The sequence below is a fragment of the Hypomesus transpacificus genome, chromosome 17 (assembly GCF_021917145.1).
Source record: "Hypomesus transpacificus isolate Combined female chromosome 17, fHypTra1, whole genome shotgun sequence".
NCBI lineage: Eukaryota > Metazoa > Chordata > Actinopteri > Osmeriformes > Osmeridae > Hypomesus > Hypomesus transpacificus.
In genome coordinates this window covers 10,489,379-10,508,269 of record NC_061076.1, presented here as the reverse complement: position 1 = coordinate 10,508,269, position 18,891 = coordinate 10,489,379, and the positions used below count along the sequence as shown (strand labels likewise).

Sequence of the window (18,891 nt, the reverse complement as noted above, 5' to 3'; positions counted from 1 at the left end):
TTTGACCTACTTGGCTTACGTATTAGTTGTTACAATTGTTGTCATAATTTCCCATCGGAGATTCAAGCAAGCAGACTTTAATTTTGGAAAACCAGACGCTGATTGTGCCAAACCAGGCGTTAATTTCGTGTGGTTTGCTCGACACGTCTCAAAGTTTGAGACGTAATTTACGTGTGTAGATGCAACGTGTCACGTGACACGCTTCAATTCGAGGCGAAAAAGACGCCGACTTTGTATGGAAGTCGGCGTTTTTTACGCGTGGTTGAGACGGGGCCGTGTCAAACAAGGCGCAAAAGACGCCGACTTTGCATTCCAAGTCGGCGTTAATTACGCGTGCTAACATACGGGGGCGTCTTATTACTTGCCCACTAGGCCTTCCATAGTACACGTCCGTTTTTGACGTCTGTACACGTTTGGACCATCTATGCTTCCATGCTATTGGCTTCGATATAGCCACCCCCCTTTTTATGTAGTGTCTGCGCGAGGCTGTACATAGTCCTACTGTGACCATGTGGGCTCTTAAGTAGCTATCATTTAGTATTTGGGACAGTCCATTTGTCTGGGGGAGAGCCACTTGTGCGGTTTATCAGGTATCATACTCCAGTCCAATAAGCACCTATACATTGTTTGCTAACCGCCATTCAAAGAACCAACGAAGAAGACGAACACTTAGTGTGTGATTTCGAATTCTGGTGGAGGCAAATCTCAGAAAATTACGACCACAAACTTTCTCAACAATTGTGCCCAGACTTTTTCAGAATGTACTCGACTTTTATCTTCAGATGACCAGGATTCCATACAGACTGTTCTAACCAGGTAAGCTATCAATTAGCAACGTTAAGCCAAGTTACTTGGTTTGGATAGCTGTTTGGCTAGTCCTGTCCTCCTGGGCTCCTGACTTTTCGTCAACACACTTGTAGTGCTAACTCTTAAATAATGAGCAAGATCAAATTAACGCCACTAAACTAGACCATAAGGCTTTGAATATTGTGTAACTGAATGCGATTATTATGTTACTGAAGCCAGCAATCTCAAAGAGTTGTTTAACAAGCTTTGTTGTAGTTAGCCTACCACTCGTCAACACACTTGTAGTGCTAACTCTTTAATAATGAGCAAGCTCAAATTAACGCCGCTAAACTAGACCATAAGGCTTTGAATATTGTGTTACTGAATGCGGTTATGTTACTGAAGCCAGCAACCTCACTGTTGTTTAACAAGCTTTGTTGTAGTTAGCCTACCAGTTATAGGCTCATCCCAAAGTTGTGTGTTGAATAGTCACCATGGTACTCCTGGTCTAGAAATTAATCATTAGTTTTTTTTGTGTATTCATGTATGTTTTTGTTGTGTGTGCGTGTGTGTGTGTGTGTCACTCTTAAGAAGTGTACGGGGAACATTTCATAAACACTTAGTGTACCACTCGTCAACACACTTGTAGTGCTAACTCTTTAATAAGGAGCAAGCTCAAATTAACGCCGCTAAACTAGACCTCATAAGGCTTTGAATATTGCGTTACTGAATGCGGTTATGTTACTGAAGCCAATAAGCTCAGAGTTGTTTAAACAAGCTTTGTTGTAGTTAGCCTACCACTAATATATTTTGTCATGCTAACAGGTTAGAGATAATGGCGACGAGCGTTCGCTGGAGCAGAGTGCGACTGCTTCAATCTGGAGTGGTGGATGAGATGCTTTTGCTCATTAGCGAGTTAGTTCGGGAAGCCAACGATCAACAACAACAACCTGGTAATGTACTCGTCAGATTAAACATAATCTGAAGAAGCAAGATTCAAAACATACTGCCTCTAACATTTTCTCTTGAACTGCAGTTGCTTCTGGTTTCACCGTACCTCGAATGGGAGGACAGACTGGAGGAAGGCCGGTTTACCAAATCGCCCAAGAGCAGTTGCAGATGTTGTTGTCCTTTAACTTCTCTGCTAAACAGATTGCGGAGATCGTGGGTGTCTCAAGAAGAACAGTGAACCGACGGTTAAGGTATGTGTCAATTGAAGGACTAGTTCAGGAGAGATCTGAATAATGTGAACCCTTTCTCACTGAGCCCTACACAATTATTTTGTTTATTTACAAAGCACTTGAAACACTGCAGAATTATGCTTTCTATACATTTCATGAAGAAATTGATATACTTTGATAGAACTCTTTCATATCCCATATCTTTGGAGAGAAAACTGTCATGCGCTTGTACCACATAGCTACCTTGTCACTGTTCCTTAAACGCATAGTTTTATTTAGAGTTACTAGGGATGAATGTAAAAAATGTATCTAAGTCCTAATATGTATACATTGTCTTCCATAGACAGCACAATTTCATCTTTTACAGACCAGATGATGCACTTGATCTGAAGGTGCTGCTATTCGGAGTATGTCCCACAGGCTTCGGAGGAGAACACATCGAGTGGCAGGGTCAAATTCGCTGTGGCATCTTGATCGCAACCACAAGCTCTTAAAGTAAGTGGCTTGTTTTACTGTGATTCGTTAATTTGCCCTAACTGTGTCCCTAGCCAATGACAAGCTGATTATTTTATTAGTTTTGAATTTAAAATAAGATTTTCGGTTTCACATGAATGGAATAGAGGTTGGACTTTTCTTTCTGTTAAACGCCCAACATGTTGCACAGAAACGTACACAAATCATTTTAGCTGCATTCAAGCCATTCATATTTTTTTTGTTATTTATAAAATAAGTGTGCAATTGAAATCTTTCGTTTTCCCTTCCTCTCTTAGGCGGAGGATTGTAATCCATGGAGGAATCGATGGGCTCAGCCGACTGGTGGTTTTCCTGAAGGCTTCTAACAACAACAGAAGTGACATTGTAATGGACCTGTTTTCGGAAGCAGTCGCCCAGTTTGGTGTCCCATCCAGAGTCAGATCTGACTATGGAGGGGAAAACAACGCCATTTGTCTCCTCATGGATGTCTTCCGAGGATCAACCCGAGGGAGCACTCATAATCAACGCATTGAAAGACTGTGGGGTGATGTCTGGAGAGGCGTGACAAAAAAACGCAGAGTCCTACGTAGTGTGGTCAGGTCGGCTGAGTTTATCATCGACAGGAAGCTCCCAGCCCTACAGGACACCTACCAAACACGATGCCTCAGGAAAGCTGGCAAGATTCTAAAAGACTGCTACCACCCATCTTTCAGTCTCTACCCCGCTGCTTTCTGGACAGCTGGCAGGATTCTAAAAGTCTGCTACCACCCATCTTTCAGTCTCTACCCCGCTGCCTTCTGGACAACAGTTTCTATCCAAGGGCTGGCCGGCTTCTGAATGACCATTTACATGGACAGTTCTCACTAGCCACTTTACATTGATGCATTTCTCACTAGTCACTTTACACACTGTCACTTTCAGCTACTGGTTACACTATCAGCAATATTGCACTAACTGTACCCCACTTGTCTTAGGTTAGTATAGGTGTAAGGTTAGTATAGGTCATTATCTGTATTAGAGGTCTAATATATTGTATACTATTTTGTATATTTAGGAGGTTTATAATTTATCATATTTTTTTTAGCTTATCATAAATGTAATCTAAGTACTTATTATGTTATGCCAGGTTGCTTTGCATTGTCTTGTCCCAAAAATGTCAGTGCCCAGTCTGACTTTGTGGTGTTCTGTGTAGCTGACAATAAGACTTGAAACGGATGTCTAGCACTCCTTGTTTACATATCTATATAGAAAATTAAGGAATCATTATTGCCAACAACGAAAGGCATCTTTGGGCTCTTCACTTTGTTTACCTGCCTCGTATAAAACGTGACCTGAGGACTGCCAGATACACGTCACCATATCAAATTTTTGTGCAAGGTTGTCTTACACAACAGTTGCAACATCACACTGGTATCCAAGGTATATTTGGAGCAGCCAGCTCCAGGGGGTGGCTGACCAAGGGGCGTCTGCACTTGCCTTTGACTGGCTACAAAGAGTTGTGGTTCCCCTAAACCAATTTCAACCAAGTTACGAACAGTTGGAACATCTCAGGCAACACCCAAATTGTTTGGGTAGAGATAGACAGTTTGGGAACTGATCAGGTCCTCAATGTCCTTTCTTAAATACAGTTCACACACACATAATTTAACTGTTGTAATCACATTGTCAATAGGTCTTGGAATGAGTAAGCAGTCTCAATCATGTCAATGTAATAAAGATGAGCAGACCATATACAATTTTGTTTGTGTTTAATGTTATTGCATTAGGTAACTACGCCTTTGAAATCCATCCATTTAAACAGAACAAAACACGTGTTCATGTAAGATAAAATTAATTTACGACTACATTAAGTCCTCCCCAAACTGATCTGCAGAACCTATTCTAACCTATTCCAAGATACACCTTTTAAAGGTGTCATAAGTCTCACCCACAGGTAAGTAGACTGCAGCGTATCATCCGCACTGCTGAGAAGGTGATCGGCTGCAATCTGCCTTTCCTCGAGGATCTGCACACCTCAAGGTCCCTGAGGCGAGTGAGGAAGATTGTGGCCGACCCCTCCCACCCTGGACACTCCCTGTTCCAGCTACTCCCCTCCGGCAGAGGGCTGCGGTCCATCAAGACCAAAACCTCACGCCACAAGAACAGTTTCTTCCCATCCGCTGTTGGCCTCTTTAACAAGGCCAAGGACTCATACTGACTTTAAATCACAATCTGCACAATGACACCCTGCACATTGCAATTTGCACTATTGTATCGTTTGCACTATCTGTATTTTTAGGTTATTGTAAATTAGGGCTACTTATATTTTATTTTTTATTCCCCTTAGTATTAGCTAGACCCCCCTTAGTATTAGCTAGACTTTGCTCCTTTTGTATAGTTAGTCCACATATTTAAGTTTCAATATTCCTATATATTTAATGTATGCACCTCCCTGCCAAAGTAAATTCCTTGTTTGTGCAAACATTCATGGCGAATAAAATCCCTTCTGATTCTGAAGTATAGCACCAGCGCGCACGTGTTTGCATTTAGGAACCTGGCCAGTCCATCTTCTGGGTAGAGAAAGGCGAGCTCTAGCTGTACTGGAAATATGTAATATATACATGTTATAACAATAATAATTAAGCCTCTATAGTGCGTAGGCTAATTAATTCCTAGTCAAGTCAATAACCTATATTTTGCTGTAGCCTTGTTTTGTGGTGTGTTCGGCCTCCGACAGTAAAAAAAAAAAAAAGCAGAGAACTGATGTTTAAATATACAGTGCATTATGTACACTGCATAATAGGCTATACTAACCCCCTTGGGTTAGAATATTAAGGTAGGCCCACATAATCTAAATTGGCCAACTTTAGACATTTCATAAACAATGTGTTCAACTTTATGCATAAATATGCAACTCTGAAGCCTACACATGTTAACTGAATAATTGACAACTGATTGAGCTCCCAATTATTGCTGATGCAACACATAAGCCTACAATTTGTTTTTGTAGTCAACAAAACAAGCATTTCATGGCAAACTGTTCAGTGTCATTAATTTTACAAAAATGATGCACCTCGACTTAGGAACAGGGATGAATGCAACCATAGCGTATAATGACTCAAGTGCAGAGCATGCAAAGAGATTGTACATAATTGATGAAAGGTCATATACACATTTATTAAAGATTAGTTTTGGCATGAAAAAGTATTATGCTAAAATTTTACAACCACCAAAGTATGAGTGAAAAAAGAAATGTGTGCGCTATGCCCCATGTATGGTCGAGGGGATTCAAACATTCAATTGCCTACCAAATAGGCAAAGGAATGCACCAGATTTCTGGCCAAAGGTGCTGCTCAGGCAATGCAACATAGCAGCATGGAGATGAAATCTGATCACATTATCTGGGCCATTAATAATGCCCTCCTTGCTCAGGTTTAATTAATGGCACTCTGTTCCTTGCTCCACTACTTTACAACCCCGTTCAAACATGCTCTGACTAATGCTGGGTAAACACCACAAGATAATTGGTCTGAATCGGGGCCGGGTTCCCCCTTCCGACAATCCTAGGTAATGTCCTGACAATCCTAGGTTATGTCCCGATTATCTACAGATTATTTTATCAGATTTTCCCTTGATGTGAGGTGTGTTAAGAGTGGCCGAACTTGCTCGGAAGAACGTCGGAGCCGCTCCAAAATCATGATGTGTGAGGGGAACCCCAAGGACAAACACCACACACTATAGGATCAGAAAGGTTACATTTAGGATTTTCTTGTCCTCATGTTTGTGGTCTCACATTTTAAAAATCTTAAAAGAAAAAAATAAATAAAATGTGTGTACCCAGCATGACACAAGTCTCTATCCTCTATAGACCTGTCCTGCATGTTTGAGATGTTTCCCTGCTCCAACACACCTGATTCAAATGAATGGGTCGTTATCCTGAGGACCAGGGTTGGGAACCACTACTACTGATAAGTTCCCATCCCTATCCTGGGGAAAAAAAACAGACCCTGTACATTTCATTTACTGTCAATTACATTAAAAGTATATTTTACATTCCCTGTGTTGGATATTACTTGTATATTGCCATGGGTATATTGACTAAGGCTTCTCTGCGTACTGTCCAGCTGTCTTCAACCCTGTGTATTCCTAACCTGTTTTATTGTAATATTATTTTGCTTGCTGTTGCGCCACAATTTATCCTTGGCTATACCCATCACATTGACCAGAGGCTCTGCCCTTACTATTTGTGCACACACACTGCCATCTAGTGGGTATTTTAACGAACTGAAATGTATACCTTTTTCGAAATGTGAAAATGATATAGTATACAAACGTAATAATTTTTTCAGTAACTTACAAAATAGCCTACAGTTGTTGATAATTTCACTGCCAATTTATATTAGCCTATTTCTTAACCTTAATTCAATCAAGATTGGTTGAGTGTGGACAGGTTTTCACTCTTGCAATAATCGTTATCTGGTTTCCCCTCAGAAAAAAATGAAGTGGTAGCACCCAATTTTAAACGTGTACGGACGTCAAAAACGGACGTGTACAGACGTCAAAACGTCAAAAATTCACGTGTGTACACAAACGTGATTTCAGACGTTTTGGCACAGTTAGCGTTCGATAAAAAATTGACGTGTACAGACGTCAATGTGTACACGAACGAGATTTCAGACGTTTTGGCACAGTTGGCGTTCGATAGTTATCAACTCTCTAACTCAACCCAGATCTTTCCAATCTAGAGACGTGCGCGTTCACATAAAGGGGCGGTGTTTGCATCGTATGTCCAATCGCAAACATGGACAAAACAAGAGCCGCATATTTCACGCAGGAGGAGCAGACAATAATCTTACAAACTTTGTCTACTCCTCCTGCGTGAAATATTGTTGTTCTGTTCAAGAAATGTCAATGTGTATTCAATTGTATTGAGACTCTTCTTATTGAGTTCTCTCACCTGCAATGCTGTTGACTCAAAAAGCCAGTGTTGCACCTGCTCCACCAGGAGACTTTAAGATCGACCACCTACACAAAAGCCAGTGGCGTCAGGTCCAGAGCCTAGCAGACTGCTTCTGGAGAAGATGGAGGCAGGAGTACTTGACCACGCTGCAGCCTAGGAGGAAGTGGACTGAGGCCAGACCTAATCTTCAGGAAGGTGATGTCGTCCTGCTTAAAGACTGTCAGGTGAAGCGCAATGAATGGCCGGTTGGGCTCATCACGAAGACCATGCCAAGCAGTGACAACAGAGTTCGTAAGGTCATGGTGAAGACTGCCAAACAAGGGACTGTAAAAGAGTACTTAAGACCTATTAATGAGTTAGTTGTACTTCTTCCCAAGGTTGGTAATTAATGGGAGAATAATAATATAGTGGCATAATAGTTATTACACCAGACGGGGAGTGTTCTGTTCAAGAAATGTCAATGTGTATTCAATTGTATTGAGACTGTTTTGTTAGGCTGCACTACACTAATTGTGGTGCAATGGCGACGCCTAGTGGCGAAAGAGAGATACTGTTTTTGGATGACGTTACTGTATAAGTAGATGAAGTTTAGTTTCAACATGTTTTAAACGGATAAGTACCAACGGCTGTTCTGAATATCGGATCCTCGGAGGAATACGTCCGTAAGTTTTCCTTTGGTTATTGTAGGTAGATATCGTAATTAACAGTTGTGTGAATATGTAGGCAACAATTTAATTGTTGTCAAGTTATCATATTATGTCAGCCTAGCTGAGTATTTCTTTGTGTAAATTAAGCTAGCTCCAACTGCATGTGCGCAGGCTAACGTGTGTATAAAATATGGATATTTGGCTCATTAGTAATTATACTTTTGTTTGTATTCCATAGTTTTACGATGAAAGAATTGGATTTCAATAAATCTCAAGAAGATAAACCAGCCTGATTCTTTGCCGTTCGCTATCTGTCTATGGCCATTGTAGACACAACTGCTAGGACAGAATAATTGTAATACAAGCAAATCAGGAATACAGACATATAATACAGGCAAAATTCAACAAAGTCACTGCTGCCAAGCTGGCAGAAAATAGCATACCTGTAAATGCGTAAGCTACATGACTAATTGAAGATGTGACCATAATTACACGGGTGCATTCCACAACGTTAAACTTTTGTTGCTGTATTATTTTAGTTGCAACCCTGCAGTGGCAAACGATCGTGGGAGCAAATGCTAAATAAATATAAAACCATAATTCAAAACGGTAAGTAGCAGTAGGCAATACTTGCACATATTTAAAGGCCAACAAGTACAGGGCTGAATTGCCTGAATTAGTCCCTTTTGTAGGATATTGTATATAGCTACAAAAGACTTATAGAACAATGAAATTGCCTGCAGCCAACAGGAAGAAAAATTAGGCAACTGGTGGCAGCAGGTTGGAAGCCCAGGCATATGTATGTTTCAAGTAATCTGTGTGACCATGTTCATTCAACAATTATTTATGAAAATTGTAGGAGTGAAATGTATTACTGTTCTCTGCAGTGACAGGAAATACAGTGGTGTTGCTGCCACCACCCACTGTCGTCCCACTGTGCCATACAGAGGTAACAGTGAAACTAATAGTCATACGCCAGTATGTATGCCATATGTGGTTGCTGAATATTGATCAAATATACCATTTACTTGCTCAAGTGGAGGTCCTAGATGATCAGGAAACTGTGTCTGCCTGCTCATTTTGGGGGTACACTTTTGAGTTTTATTTACCACTTGCAACACAGATGGTGAGAGTGTGTGAACGTGTGGCTGTGATTGAAGTGTCTGTAATGACTTACTAATGGTGGTGGTTTCAACATAAGACACAAGTCCTTAAAGTGCTCATTTCAAATATGACTCAATTGATTACATTTCTATGGTGTTAAACTCAGCAGGAAGAGGAACTTCTTCCTCCCCCTGAGCCTAGGGCCTCCACTTTAAGGCCAAGACAAAGACACAAGGTGTAAGCACTGAACCACAGTAGTCAAATGGACACCTTCAACTTTCTCCAAGTGTGCCTTGCAAAGGGACAATGTTCTTTATTTGTTTCAGGTTGGAGCAGACAATGTGAGGGCCCTGTATAAAAGAACCCTGGAGCTCGATTATAAGAGGCATTTAATTAAAAAAAACAAGGCTGGAGACAGAAAAACTGGAATATGAGGAGATAGTACATGACTGTATGAATGACACTAAACTAAGTTACACTGACATATTTTTCTGTGTTCCTAGGGGAGGGAGAACACATGAGGATGTATTTGTTAAACTTTTGTCTACGTTTTGATCTTATTATACCTTTTTGTGGATTTTTGTTGTGCCTTTTGAATCTTTTGTGGAGGTTTTCACCACTTCTCTCTTTCATTGTCCTATTTATTATTTTTGAAAAATGCTATAAAAGTGAATGAAACATCAAAATTCAATGAAAGTAGTGAAATGATCATTTATGTATCACTTGTGAAGAGCTTTGTACAGACAGCCATTGTTCTTTTTGGTTTGAAAGATTTTGGTTGAAAGAAACCCCAATTTTCTGATATGGAAATGATTAGAAAATTGGTCAAAGCAACCCAAGGACAAAGGGGTTAAGGGGAGACACCCCAGTGAATAGGGATAACATATCAACATGAAACCAATAGTAGGTCAAATAATGTTTTCATTACTAGTTTCCTGTAAATGTTTAAATGAGCAAAGATTAAGTTGTAAAATATGATATTCTTTGCATACATTTCCAGAACGGAACATCAGAACATTGAGTGAATACCTTGTTTCATTTTGTCAACATATTAGAGTCTGTTTTTACAAAGGGCACTTTGGATAGCCTATCTATTTTTCATCACTCCGCATCACCCACACTATAAAACTACCCATAGCGAAATAACGAAACGCTAGAAATAACGAAAAGCTAAAAATAACGAAACGAAACCGCAGAATAGCTTTGCTCGCAATCTTTCTCCGCCGCCATTACTGAACTGCTCAAACTAGTGCACGACATTAACGTCATCGTTCTCAGCCACTCCCTCTGTTCGCTGATTGGACCTACAAAAAAATTGTTTCTGGAAACCGACTTCAAAGTCAAGCTCCCAGACATAGTACAGAAGCAAAATCCAAATTGAGCGGAAGTACGTAGGAGGGCAGAGCCAGGCTAGGCTAGCCCCACCACGCTCTCCTTTTTGCCGACTATTGTTGGCGCCAGAAAGACAGATAGCCAATCAGGTCTGAAATACGAAATGACGCTGTGGTGGGGCAACTGGGTCTCAGCCCCACTTGGCATCAAATTTGTGTGATCTACTTTACATTACATTCTGAGCATGCGTATTAAAACTTTCCCACGTCCAATGTACATTGCATTGTGAGAGAGGGGCTAGCCCTAGCCTGGCTGCCAGCCCAACTTCTCCCCGCCCAAAAGAAATTTGTTCGGGAAATTGGGTCTGGAGGGTCTCGTATTGGGGACCAACTACAGAAAACCAGAATCTGGGCGAACCAGTGAAATTGCCAGGGCGGGCTTTATACGATGATGGACAGATGATCAACAGTAACGTAATCACCCACGTCACAAAAGAGCGCTTAAGTTGAATTCGTTTTGAACAAACATGGCTACCGCTGGAGATCTGGCATGTTGTGATTCTGCCATCGAGTCTGTTTTAGAAGACATCGACAGCGCATTAATTTTGAAAGAGGAACAGAGAGACGCAATCAAGGCATTTGTCGATGGAAAATATGTTTTTGCCGTCCTTCCTACGGGATTCGGTAAAAGTTGAATTTATAAGCTGGCCCCGATGGAGTTGTAATCCTAAACGGAGAACTTCGTATATGCATTGCCCTTTATTGTTTCGCTCAAAAAGGTTGACCGTGTGAACAAGTACTCTCCCTACCCTTAAATTAATTTTACAACATCGGCAAAAATCGTTTGTATTCATTCTTCAAGCATACTTCAAGTCTGCTTGTAGTTTAGTTCTGTTGACAACAACTATGCGGTGCTTAACATACGTCACATACTCTGTTGCTCTGATTGGTTGTAGATCTATCCAATTGAGCGAAGAGGCATTTGTTTTCCAGGCTCGTTTGAAACACGCCCTGTAGTCAAAGCCCAACGGAGAGTTCTCAGACTCATATTCTGACTAGAATTATGAGTATGACAACGTCAGGCTAGGCTAGCCCCACCAGAGCCCCACTTTCACGATTAGCCTATGCTAACTCTAATTGGCAGAATGCAGTCTGAAGCAGCAAGGCAGGGACCAATGAACATGAAATCAAATCTTAACACAAACGAATGAAACGAAACAATTTAGGAAGACGCTATATTCATAGATAGTAAATTATTCGAAGTAAACAAAAATACAAATGTTCGAGAAATAAAAAATAACATAATTTTGTTGCAGTTCTTTCTGTTGATAACAGGTGGGGCACTGCCACCTGCCCCTAATGACCAGTCGCCACTGAATGTGACACAATGTATTTAATTCAAGTCATAAGCAACCATTTTCAATTAGAATAAACAATGATAATTTGCCTAATGTCTTGGGGTTTCACAAAATGTGTAAAACATGTGAATTGTAACTGATTTTCTCGCATTAAATAGTTAGCATAGTTCACCTCATACTTCCAAACACTAGCTTTGTGAAAAATATAAAATCTAGTAATTTTGGTTCCGGGATGTGGTCTGTTTCTGTTTGTCGGCATGGCGTATTACTATGTTGCACTCAACCCCAGGACTTCGACGGACCTGGTTGGTGACATTGGAAGTACGCACATCTATTTGTTTCTTTTTTTGCAGTCTCAGATTTGTTTGCATAGCGCTTATCACACCTTAATGACACTATTGTACGCCAAGGTAGTATTCCTTGTAGTTTAATTATTCCTTTGCCCGCTTAGTCGTGACAAGAACGCTAGTGCTAGTTAACCTTAGTAGGGTACAGTAGCTAGCTACCTGTCGACGCCCCTTCATTAATTCACTAGCCTACATCTGCCCTGATGCTAGCTTGTCTGTTTGTGAATTGGATAGCTAACAAGGGTCCATTTAGAATAAAACATAAGCAAGTGCGCTTGTGTTCAGTTTAAAGGCAGTCCCTCCAGTCTCAGAAGAGAAGCCTCGAGGTAGCTGTATTGGCGAATTCTCAAGATACAAATTTGTGTAGGCTTTAGTGGATTTGTTGTGTCATGCAACTAGTGCTGCTCAACTTCTAGGATGAATCTCTCGTCGTCCATAATGTAAAATACTTCGACTTCTGGCCTCCTTTTGCCAATGTAGTGAAGTGAATTACGATCGGGAATCTGCACACGGTGCTTGAACGCACACAGTGTTTGAATGCACTTTAAAGTGAAAGGGGGCATGTTCCTAGCCTGACGTTGTCATACTCATAATTCTAGTCAGAATATGAGTCTGAAAACTCTCCGTTGGGCTGTGATTACGGGCGTGTTTCAACCGAACTCGTAAAACAAATGCCTCTTCGCTCAATTGGATAGACCTACAACCAATCAGAGCAACGTAATATGTTGTTTGTTGAAAACGAATTCAACCCAAGCTCTCTTTCGTGAGGTTGTTGATTACGTTACTGTTGATCATCTGTCCATCATCGTATAAAGCCCGCCCTGGCAACTTCATTGGTCCGTCCCGATTCAGATTTTCTGTAGTTATCCCCAATACGAGACCCTCCACACCCAACTTCCCGACCAAATTTTTTTGGGGACGGGGAGAAGTTGGGCTGGCAGCCAGGCTAGCATGTTCCATCAAGATTCAAAAAACTTTATTGTCTAATATGTTGCTATGTTAGAAAATGTTATTTTGATTGAAGGCAGAGTGTGTGTGATGTGTCAGTAGCATGAGCTTTGTATATGTATTGCATTGGGAATTAAGGATTTTTTGTGTAATGACTTTTTAGCCAAAGGCACTTTGAACCTTCTTCCTGATGGTAATACTCAATGCTTTGGTGGAGGGGTGTGCGGGGGAGGCGGGGGAGGCGGGAGGCATCCTGGATGAGGAAGTTGGATTTTCTTTTCACTGCTTGTATGTAAAGATCAGATGGCTGTTTTTGTGGAATGCCTATGAACTTAACGGCTTGCCTGGCTATCCTAGCCAGTTTTCTCTTGCATATGTTTGGTAGGAAGCTGTACCAGATGTGATGTTGAAAGCAATGACAGACTATCAGTGACTGGTATACTCTGGATGGAATGACCTCTCTCACTTCAAATCCTTTAAGCCTTCTGAGGAAACATGTGTGCTGTTGGGCCTTTTTATAAATTGTGTCAACATGCAGGGTGAAGGTGTGACCGTGGTCAATCAAAGTACCAAGGTACTTGAAACTTTCAACCTGTTCCTAGGGAGGACAGACCAAAAATTTCCTATCAGTTTTGCTCCGTTTTTCTTTCAATTCCGTATGTAACCTAACGTAACTTAAACTTATCCGAAGTCAGATTTCAGTTACCTCTATTAGTTTTCTCACAAATCCAGTTTTTAGGCGTGATTTTAGGTAATTTTTTGAAACGTTCCACCGCTTTAAGCCTTGAGTTTTGTGGCACCGAGAAGCTGTAAGCTTCCCTTTAAGAACGCCATTGTTCTACGTCACAGAGCTCTGCTTCTAGCCAGCGCGGGAAATATGACTTGCATTTGTCATTTAGCAGATGCTATTATCAGATTATCTGCTCTTATCCAGACTTACATTCTTTGTACATTGCGAGCTAATGGGGTGTCCAGTACTTCGCTATAAATAATTATGTTAAATCGAGACCACGAATATGCAAATGTTTGTCACGTTTAGCATTACTGCTGTAATGTAAATTGGGCCACTTGGGGGTGTATTTAACATTGAACAGGGTTTTTGTGTGTGCTTGTTGAGACATTGCCCATTATTTTCAAATACCTTGATTTGAACACGTCTGTTTGTTTATGATGGAAAAAAAGTATACACTAATTGTATTATAAATAATATACTTTATTTATAGGGATATGAAACTTATGGTCCAAAATGTAGTCATTGCCTGTGAAAAAAACCTACAGGTTGATAGCTCTCAGGCAGCTCTCTTGGGCACCTCTGCATCCATGGTGAAGGTTCAGGGGAGCAACTTGTATCTATTACTTCTATACTAGCTAGACAGTTTGGCTTAACAGGGAATCACCCCATTAATTAATATTGCAAAGCTAAGTCTGTCCTTGCCGCACAGGCCCACTTGATCAGACAACCAAATGCTAAAACCAAACAAATACTACTAGTACTTACCCAATGCAGCTATCAGATATTATGGCAGACCATTTGGCTTAACAGGGAGTCACCCCCTACTGGGGCCCCCTGTCTCATATCACAAAATGGTCCATCATGAATATCCTCAAGCTACCACAAAGCCTGAATATTACATACCAATAGCTAAATGACACACTGCAAAGCTAAGTCTGTCAGTGCCGCACAGGCCCACTTGACCAGACAACACAATGCTAAAACCAAACAAATGACTACTTACCCAATACAGTCTGAATATTACATACCCATTGCAAGACTACAAACCTATTTATAAATCCTTTCACAGATGTCCGAGCTGAGGCGAGAACTTCAGCTCTTCTATCTGGATCTAACCCTGACAACCATTCCCAGGACCTATTCTTCTTAAACATGACCATACCCTCTAATGCTATTTTACTTGCCCTGAACTTTGATCTAATCAAATAATCAAATATCACAAAATCCCTCTCGCATGAAACATTTGTTTTGGGCACTGATCTGAGGACATGATACTGATCTTCAGACACATCATCATACCGTCCTTGTTCCAAGTGGTCCGCTACCAACCTACAGCAAACTTTCACTAAACTAGCAAATACAAGTTCTAGAACTTGTTGAGTCATAGCATCAAACTCCTCTGACGTTGACTCCAACAACTTATCTAAGATGGGTCCTCTGTGGATGTCTACATCCTCAAACAGAGTGACCCTTCATAAACTGCCTGCTGTCTGCCTGCCAGTCGCTAAGCTTATAACAAGCGTTCTACACCTATCATTCATCGCTAATACATGTTCAGTAGGCAGGGCTGCCCATATATGGGAAAACTTTCTGGGGCCCTGCCGTGGTGGGGCCACACCGCGATGCCAGCAATAATCATGTTCGTCCCAAAATATTTTAAGAAATTATAACCAATTTTATTTTGAACTGAAATACTCACGATTAGGGTCTACTTAAAAAAAGCAAACATAAACATTGTATTGTTGACTTAACCGGTGAAGTCAACGAGTGGTGCGAACGCAGGGTTGGACCAAGTGTTGATTATTAAACAGAGTCAGGGTACAGGACAGACTACACAACATAACGCTAGACCAAGTTAGCCGCTAGATAATGGTTGTTGTTGCTTGCTCTCCAGTCAACTTCAAAAGATGCTCCCAGCCAGGCTGCAGAGACCATCGATATATCTATGGCAGAGACGAGCAGCAGTAGTCACGTTGCTAGCCAAGAGGAAGCTAGTTTGAGCAAAGCTGACACTGAGAAAGCGCATGTTCTGCATTGCTCATTGCTCTGAGGATATTCTGCACTTTACCTTAACCAATTCACTGTGGCAGGAGGAGAAAGGTCCTTAAGTAAACTCAAAGTCTTGCGCTCCACAATGAGCCAGGAGAGGCTCAATCACAATACTTGCCATTGAGTGTGAAATGGCTAAACAAATTGACTTTAAACACATTATAAAAGACTTTGCATCCAGAAAGAAAAGGAAGATAGCTGTATAATAGGCAAAGATGAAGGCAGGTAAATTGCATTTTATACTAGAAAATGTGGTGTGAGTGTAGCAGATCTCAGTATGTCAAATTCTTATTTTTATGTGTGTGTGTCTGGCCCGGCACCACACAAGTTGTTAAGGCCTCTCAGTTATATTTATTAAACTTTATGTTTAAGTTTTATGTATAAAGATGTATTTGTTTTTCTATAATGTAGCACCCATCGCTGAGTAAGTATCTCTCTGTTTACATATGTTTAATGTAGAGAGAGAGAGCACACACGTACATGCGTTAATATAAGTAGCCTAAAGACCTATTAGGGGGGGCTCATTCACTGGACCTTTTCAGGGGTCCAGCCATTTCTATGGGCAGCCCTGCCAGTAGGCCTACAGTATTTGGTCATTTAAATTGGTCATTTTGTCCGGTAAAGTTACATCTTTTCAATGCTTGTGGAGTTTAAAGTCATTTTTAATTATATTAAACGTTACAAGGTGCGCTGGCATTTGAAATACTAATGTGTGACAAAGCGTGATAATGTCGATCATGATCCCATTTGTTAATGTTTCTAATGGTAATTTACCACAAACCCTAAGACTATTTGGATCTAAAATGATACCTAAACTTTTGCAAGTGGCCATGTGTTGCTCCCCCTCACCTGTGAATGCAATTTCAGTAGTTCTTGTCTTTTTATCTGCCATAGAATTTCCTGTCTTGCAAAATTGATTGCTGGAAAAAAAGAATATTCGCGCTTTTTTTTTAAATAGATTTGCATTTCCTGACAGACAAAAGGGTAATGATTGGTTCCGATTGGTGCTACGTGACAACAACATTTGCATATCACGACCATGAATCATTTCGATAGAAACTTCTTTTTTTTTAAATCACCAAGAGAGTGGTTTTTATATCATCAATGTTTGTTTTTTGTTCTGCACACTGAAAAGATGCATGTAAAGTGTCAAAAATATTTATCTTTCAAACCAGTAACCATGACCGATACTTACATCCACATACGGGTATATATAATAAGGCTAGTAGTACACCAATACTGTCAATCAATTGATGTGAGCATTGGAAGCAGCCTAGCATGAGTCAAGCGCGGGAGTTCTAGAGGCTCAAAACGTCTGACGTCACAGGTTTCTGAAAGACTCATTCAGGGAGCCAAAACACAAAATGTATGTCTTTCGATTTTCTTTAAAATTTGACTGATGACGTCTTTCTACGTAACCTTGCTTTCAAGGAAGTATCAGGGTGGTGCCGACATGTGGGAAAAAGTTACAAGGGAAAAACCAACCTTTTTCTCGATAGAACGTTCAGATTTCAATGCATTCCTATGGGATTTTCAGCAACATGTCTTCAACTTGATTTTTCTCAAAATGTATATGTTTTAAAATTGACTAAATATACCTTATTTTGAAGAAAACAACCTACTCTTTCATTTAAGATATGTCTCCCGGTGGTGCCGACCTTCTATGAAAGGTAGCCAAAGCAGCAAAAAGTATAAACATTATTTTCACACACTTCCTCAATATGTATTGCAACCAACATTTGATAGCATTAAGGGGTAAGTGTCTACATGTTAACTGGCATGTTTGTTTTTAATATCTCGATAGTAGTCGCTAGTTATAGAGCTAAGAAAAGGACGTGGACCTTAAAATTCCGGTGCCAGAATTCTCAGTGGCGTTCTTAGCTACATTCAGGCTAACTTAGCATTCGATTTAATGCGTTTGCTACCGGCGTTCCACAGTATTTGACAGTTGGTTAGCCTAGGCCAAAAATGACGCGTTCTATTGTCCTCCCTACTGTTCCACTACACCTTCCAGTCACAATGGTGTGGATGAGGAGTATCAAGCAGTCAGCCCCTATGGCAACACAGTTCCTTGGTCTTGGTGATGTTGAGCTCCTGTGAGCTTCTCTTGAACCAAAGTGCCATTGTGTTGACATACTGCTTGTAAGTGGATAGGGAGTCGTCATCAGTGAGGTTGGCCACCGAGGCAATGTCATCCGCACACTTAAATAGCTTGAGTCCATTGCTGCTGCGGGTGATCTCATTTGTATAGATGGAGAATAGGACAGGTGACAACACACAGCCCTGAGGCACTCCGGTGTTTAAAATAGTGTTGGTGGACTTAGACCACAGCATGTGAGGGTAAATGGGTTGTCTTTTAAAAACTACTTAATCCAGAGTGTCAGAGTTGGGTTAACTTGCAGCTGTTGGAGGCGGTGCAGAAGAGTGTTGATGTTCACTGTATTGAATGCAGATCAGAAATCCATAAATAAGATCCTGACAAAGGAGTTGGGGGAGTCAAGGTGTCTTGTTACAGTGTCCAGAAGAGTCAGGCAGGCATCCTCTGGGGCTGTCCCCGACTAAGATTTTCTTTGGTCGACCAAGACTCGACTAAGCACTTCTGAAAATCGACTAATCGAAATTTGAAACGTTTTTTATTTTTTCTATAAATGTCACAATGTTTTTCATCAAACCATTCTGTGTCATGTTTTACCTCACTGTTTTAAAGGTCACATGAAATGCTGTTTTTGAATGCTTTTATATAGGCCTTAGTGGTCCCCTAATACTGTATCTGAAGTCTCTTTCCCGAAATTCAGCCTTGGTGCAGAATTATAGCCACTACGAGTAGTCCCACAATGAGCTTTCCTCAGAACGCGCTGTTTCTGTGTCTGTGTCTGTAGCTTTAAATGCTAATGAGGTGGAGAGAGGCGGCACCATGCGCTAATTTTTACAGTGGATGTATCGCAATGGATCCAAGACCTGTTGCTGTAAGATGCCTTTAATTTGCCCCTTCTC

At 40.8% G+C, this 18,891-nt stretch overlaps 1 protein-coding gene and 1 long non-coding RNA gene across 4 annotated transcripts in view; both read left to right on the top strand.

Annotated features, from left to right (window-relative positions):
- Positions 1-482: 482 nt before the first annotated feature.
- On the top strand, positions 483-3,710 carry LOC124478958. Its single transcript, XR_006957340.1, has 5 exons — positions 483-816; positions 1,612-1,739; positions 1,823-1,988; positions 2,311-2,462; positions 2,738-3,710. It is a non-coding gene; the product is annotated as an uncharacterized LOC124478958 (long non-coding RNA).
- A 4,084-nt stretch (positions 3,711-7,794) lies between these two features.
- mettl22 (methyltransferase 22, Kin17 lysine) overlaps positions 7,795-18,891 on the top strand; it is a 52,369-nt gene continuing 41,272 nt past the window's right edge. The window contains exon 1 of one of the 3 annotated variants that reach the window (XM_047037557.1): positions 7,795-8,042. The gene's annotated coding sequence lies outside the window, so the exon portion shown is untranslated. Of the gene's footprint in view, positions 8,043-12,056; positions 12,142-12,172; positions 12,231-18,891 lie in introns of those variants that run through there. The other 2 variants (XM_047037555.1, XM_047037556.1) reach the window with 2 other exon arrangements.